The sequence below is a fragment of the Emys orbicularis genome, chromosome 10, assembly GCF_028017835.1.
Source record: "Emys orbicularis isolate rEmyOrb1 chromosome 10, rEmyOrb1.hap1, whole genome shotgun sequence".
NCBI lineage: Eukaryota > Metazoa > Chordata > Testudines > Emydidae > Emys > Emys orbicularis.
Window position 1 is genome coordinate 54616826 of NC_088692.1, and position 6000 is coordinate 54622825.

Here is a 6000-nt window from a genome sequence, read left to right on the forward strand (position 1 = left end):
TAACTTTTTAAAAAATCACTTTTAGCATGATAGTAACATAGGTAAGGATTTGTTACATTTCAAACTAAAATTCACATTTTTAATCCAGTTTAAATTTCACTATTTGCACTGTTCGTTTATTTTTTGCATCCCAGTTTAGAACATGAAAATCAATTAAGTCAATTTCACTTTTGCTTCAAGTGAGTTTAACTTTCAGGCTTTTAATACTGCCATGGGTGAAATATTTATCTAAAACTAACTGTTTGGAAGACTCATACATTCCACTGCTCTTACATTCTGTGAAAGCAATATTTTACAACATTTGTATTTTGGGACAAGCTTGAGCTGACTGTACCCTTTCAAATTTGCATAATTTTATCAACACATTTTTGTTTTGTGGAGTGTTTTATACATTTAAACTGTACAAATCAAATCCTTACTTTGAGATTAGCCAACGGGACTTCAACAGGGTTAACTCAATGAATAAGTCAAGCAAAATTTTATCATAAATCCATAAGAATGGTATTTCAACAATAAGAAATATTTGTCATGTATCATAAGAATTACTAAAATATATTGTTTGCCTCTGGCATATAGAACACACAAAGCAAATACATAACAAATCCATGACCACATCAGTTGTGAATAAATGCAATACACCTTACAGAGAACAAAAACAAAACAAAATAAAAAAAACCCTAAGGGTCTGATATAATGACAACAATAGCATTCTTCATTATTTGGAGTAGTTGTACAACCACCTAATGAGACGTTGTGGTCAGTATTTGTAAATACGTATGTGTGCACCCAGAGAACTTTTGCTTAACAAGGGCAAAGAAAAACCTCTAAACAAGGTTGTTAGTGGGGTGTTTTTTCCCTCTCTTCTGTTAAATAAAGCTGTGTCTGTTTAATCATGGTCTCTCTAGATTACTTTAATTAAAAATCAAATAAAAAATTCCTCTGAGCTCTACCTCTGCACTGTCCCTAAGGATTGCAAAGCTAGTGCTCAAGCCTTGACTTGTCCTTCAAATCAGATTTAAAATGTTTGAGTCTGGTCTTTCAAAAAGTTGACATAGCATGCAAAATAAATAAAATGTGTTGCTATTTAAATCCCTGCAGGATTTTCCAAGCAAACTGTGTTTAACTCCAAAATCCGTTGTCATTTCTTGAACAGCGTTTGTACTGCCAGCTGTGCACCATGCTGCACCACTGTTATCTCACAAAGTCCCAAACTGAACTATTCAGAGATGTGGGATTAAAGGCAGGGGACAATAAAGAGGGAGGAGAGAAGATGAGCTAAGAGAACGAGGAGCATAACCCTGATACCACCCCTTATAGGTTTCAGACTTTTATCCATCGGAAGCAAATTACCCCTGCACACAGCTTGCGTTATTTGAAACCCAGAGTTAAAAAGTATCATAATTCGTGATTCCCCATTGAGACCCCGCCCAAACTCCACCACGATACCCTCTCCTACATCCCCCTTCTCCAAACCCCTCCACGACCCCCTCTCCTACATCCCCCTCCCCATAACCTCTCCACGACCCCCTCCCCTGCATGCCCCTCCCCCAAACCTCTCCACGACCCCCTCCCCTGCATCCCCCTTCCCTAAACCCCTCCACGACCCCCTCTCCTACATTCCCCTCCCCCAAATTCCACCACGATCCCCTTCCCCTGCATCCCCCTTCTCCAAACCCCTCCACGATCTCCAACATACCCGCTATACCCCTCCTCAGCCCCACTTCACCTTCCCTCCTAACATGCACTCGACTGCCTCCCCGACACCCCCAAAGCCCCCGCCCACATGTGGGAGGGTGCAGCCGTGGTGCCTTTACCCGTGTAGGAGGTCCGGGCGCTGCCCCTGGCGGCGGTGGCTCTGCCGGCCGGACCGGGCACCCCGAGGAGGGGCACGAAGAGGCAGGTGAGGAGGAACAGGAGGCGGGTGCCGGGGGAGAGGACGCGGCGCGCCTGGATTCCCTGTTCCGCCATCGCTTAGCACAGCGCAGCGCCGCCTGGGAGCCCGGAGAGCGCGCGGAGCCCCAGCCTCAGGCAGCTCCGCCTCACACTCGGGGAAGGAGCATCTCCCCAGCGCGGCGAGGCTTCCCCGCTCTGCCCCTCGCCGGGAGGAGTGGGCGGGGCACGGAGCCAGACACCCCCACTTCGGGGCGCGCTGGAACCCGTTAGGGACTCGCTGTGTCCCTCCCAGCGGGGCGCGTGCTCTCCTCCTCTGAAGGGGGGGAGGGCTGCTCTCTTGCACTGAAGTGAGGGGGGGGGGCGTCACAAAAGATACATGGGGGCGGTGCTTAAAGTGGTCTGAATAAAGTGGAGGGTCTATCTTGATCTGGAAGCTTTGTGCTTAATGTGCGCGCCTCAGCTTGATTATATATATATAGCCAGGTCTGCGAGCCCTGCCTGGAGGGGTCCCGGAATGGCCTTGGCACAGCAGGGGCATCACGCCTGCTACAGCTGAGGTAATGAAGGGTTTGTTTCTCAGACCTCTCTTCCTTGCCCTGTGGCATGAGTGCAGCCCTGCTCCTCATGCAGCTTAAGAATGACCTGGTAGGCAGCTAACACTGGGCACAATGGGGTTGTCCGTGTTTGGACGCTTGCTGCACATCTGTGGCCGATGGGCAGATGCTGTATGCCATGTGTATGAGCTTATGGCAGGCATGGCAGATGGCCTTATGTTTGGACACCATGCCAGACATGTACCATCCTGTTGCCCCCCATTCCTTGTTCTGCTATAGACTCTTACTGCCAACTCCAAAAGCTCAAAAATCATGAGTTAGACCCTCCAAAGCCATGAGACCTTTAAAAACATACTACTTTGAGTTTTGCTTTTTGGTTGTTTTTGATCTGTCTTCTGTTTTTTTAATTCCCCCTACCCCTCCAGTGTATGTGTGTGAGAATTAATGTGGCTGTCTCTCCCAGGTGTATTGATTTTGGGCCCCACTGCAGCAGCCAGCTGTCACTCTCACATCTGTCCATCTGCCTGCCCAGCAATTAATTCTGCCCCCACAACACCAGATCAATCCTGTCTCCCCAGCCCCCCATCAGTTCTGCCCCCCCAAACAACCCACTAATTCTGTCCACACTTCTGATCCTCCTGCAACTCAAGTGGGTCCTCACTTTCCTCCCAGCCCTGAGTGGGAGCTTAGCAGTAAAACTAATTTTTAAATGCTGTTATTGATTTTTCCTACATTAATATAATATAAATACACTTTTAAAAAGATACATATGAAAACAGAAAATAGAAGTAACTGACATACTCAAACTAATATATTTCTGATTTGAGGTATTACCTGATAATACTTTTCAGTTTGTGGAGAGAAGGAGAGGAAAAAATAGGTTAAATGACTTTAACACAATATTTATTAGCCACAATGTTTATTAGCCATTATGTTAAAAGTTGTTTTGGGTACTAGTGTGGGGTACATGTGTGTATCTGTTCTATTCTCAGAAAATGAAGAACATTTTCAACTCATATCATTTTTAGCAATTCTTTATCTCCTTTTCAATATGTTTATTATATGTGCTAGGGATTTCATTGTTATACATATTGTCAGTGATCAAAACTATATTTTATATCAATTATTTGTTTTACAGAAGAGAACAGATCAGTGTGCCTATTTGTATACATCATAAAATTTTTGACACCATCCAAAATAATAAACAATACTTCATCATGTCAGACACTGGTTTACCTTAATGAAAATCAATACTTTAACACTTTTAAATTAAATTTTTCCTGTATGCTCTTTGTTTTAATATGCTGAATGGCATATTGAGATTATTCATGTCTGCAGTAGTCATAATGCAGTCAGCATAAGCCATCCAAAGAGCGATTGCTTACATGGTAGTTTTTCTAGTGTAGTCCTCCAGTGGCCTGTTATATGGATTAGAATGCTCTGCAGTAAAAAATGACATTTCATACACTGGGAACATATATCTTCTTGTTTAGTATTGACAATCTCTTGCTTTACATACACTGAGTGATTGATTCTGCATTCATTGCACACCAGAACTCCCATTAATTTTAGGTGTTCAAGATGTAGGATTTAATCCTTAGTTTGCAATTTGTAGTTTACATGAAGGATTCAACATAAGATTATAAAATTAGGCATTTTGGCCTAATGACATCATGAAAATATGTTCTGTTCTCATGTTTAATATCAATTTAAATTTGGAGCAAGCAATTTTCTGAGAAATCAGTCAGCAACATTTCTATTGTTTATCACAAATTTAAGGCTCTGCCTGTGATTGGTCTATGACCACATTGCACTGTCTGTGTTCCTAAGTCAAATTTGCTTCTTAACAGCTATATATATACTAACCTTATGTAGGAATTGCATGAAAGGTATTTTATTATGATAGTTTCTGGTTAAAGGTATTGGATGTAGTTTATTGACTTTCCAGGGCATAAAAGACAAATTATTTTTTCTTCATAACCATGAATTTGCTTGCAAATGGGTGCCATTTGGGTAAAATAGATGTTGCAAGATTGAAAAGGATTAAAGTCTAGGTACGTGCCCATCATTATGCTACAAATATCGAGGGTCATCTGGTCAGTGACAGATTTAGAGTTAGTGGGCCCCTGTGCACAGCTTCATTTTTGGGGGGCCCCCCTTGGGATCCAGCCAAGAAAAAGAACATTCTCTCTTATCTCCCCAGTTTTTCATTCTTTTTTTCTTCACCCTCCTCCTATAAGTAATGGGAAGTAAATGAAAATAAAGTGAGGTACCTTGATTGGGACAGGGGGTTGGGGTGCAGGAGGGAGTGCGGAGGGCAGGCTCTAGGAGGAAGTTTGGGTGCTGGGTACGGGCTCTGGGCTGGGGTGGGGGTTGGGGTGTGGGAGGAGGGTTAAGGGGTGTGGGCTCTGGGCTGGGGCAGGGGTTGGAGTGCTGGAGGGGGGCAGAGAGGTGGCCCTTAACTCGGGCAGCGCGGCTCCCAAATCGACCGGCACACACACCCCTCCAGCAGCTGCTCCTAGGTGTGTGGGGGGGAGGGCAGGGGGTCTCTGCGCGCTGCTGCCCACAGGCGCTGCCCCTGCAGCTCCCATTGGCCGCAGTTCCTGGCCAATGGAAGCTGCAGAGTTGGCGCTTGGGGCAGGGGCAGTGCACGGAGACACACACCTCCAGGGGCCACAGGGACATGTCAGCCGCTTCCAGGAGTGAAGCAGCATAGAGGGAGGGAGGCAGAGCGGGCAGGGAGCTGCCTTAGCCCTGCTGCTGGCATGTCTCTGTGTGCCCCTTGGGGGGAGGAGGGCAGCAGGTCTCCGCGTGCTGCCTGGGGTGGGAGCAGCATGCGGAGCCACCTTCCCCACCCACCAGGGGCACGCAGAGACATGCCAGCAGCCGGCCGCTTCCAGGAGCAGCTTGGGGCTACCGGCCATGGCATGCAGGCAGACTGCCTGCCTGAGCCCTGCTGGCTGGGACTCGGGGGCAGGCTGTCAGATATTTGTTCTGCATTTTGGGGGCTCCCCTGTCGTTGGGGGCACTGTGCCACCACACTGTTTGTTTCATGGTAAATCCGCTCCTGCATCTGGTGCATGTGTATATATTTTTAATAAGATAGTAAATAACATATATAAATAAGAAACTAATTTGCCACTGGTGTTTTGAACTTGAACAAAATGTTAACATTGCAATAGCTAGCATTAAGCATATAATTGTGCATATCAAAATAACTGCATAAGTAATACTTTAATTTCTGGTATCTTTAATAGGATCCACTTAACCAGAAATGGAGATTCTAAAAGTCCCCACTAAAGTGACTTCTATGAATCTTCCATCAGAGCCAGTAATGCAACCAGTAAATTGGAAGTTAATTACAGATAAAAATAGCAAACTGCTCAGTTCTATTAGTAAAATAAGATGTTTTTCACAAAATTCTGTGAAGTGCGTTTTTTTTTAAAGCAAAGTAGTATGAAATTAGCAAATGGGATACTAAAATCAATCCTTTTAAAAACGCTAATTTAAAAGCCCTGTCTGAAAAATCTGTTATAATAGAAGTGAATGAAGC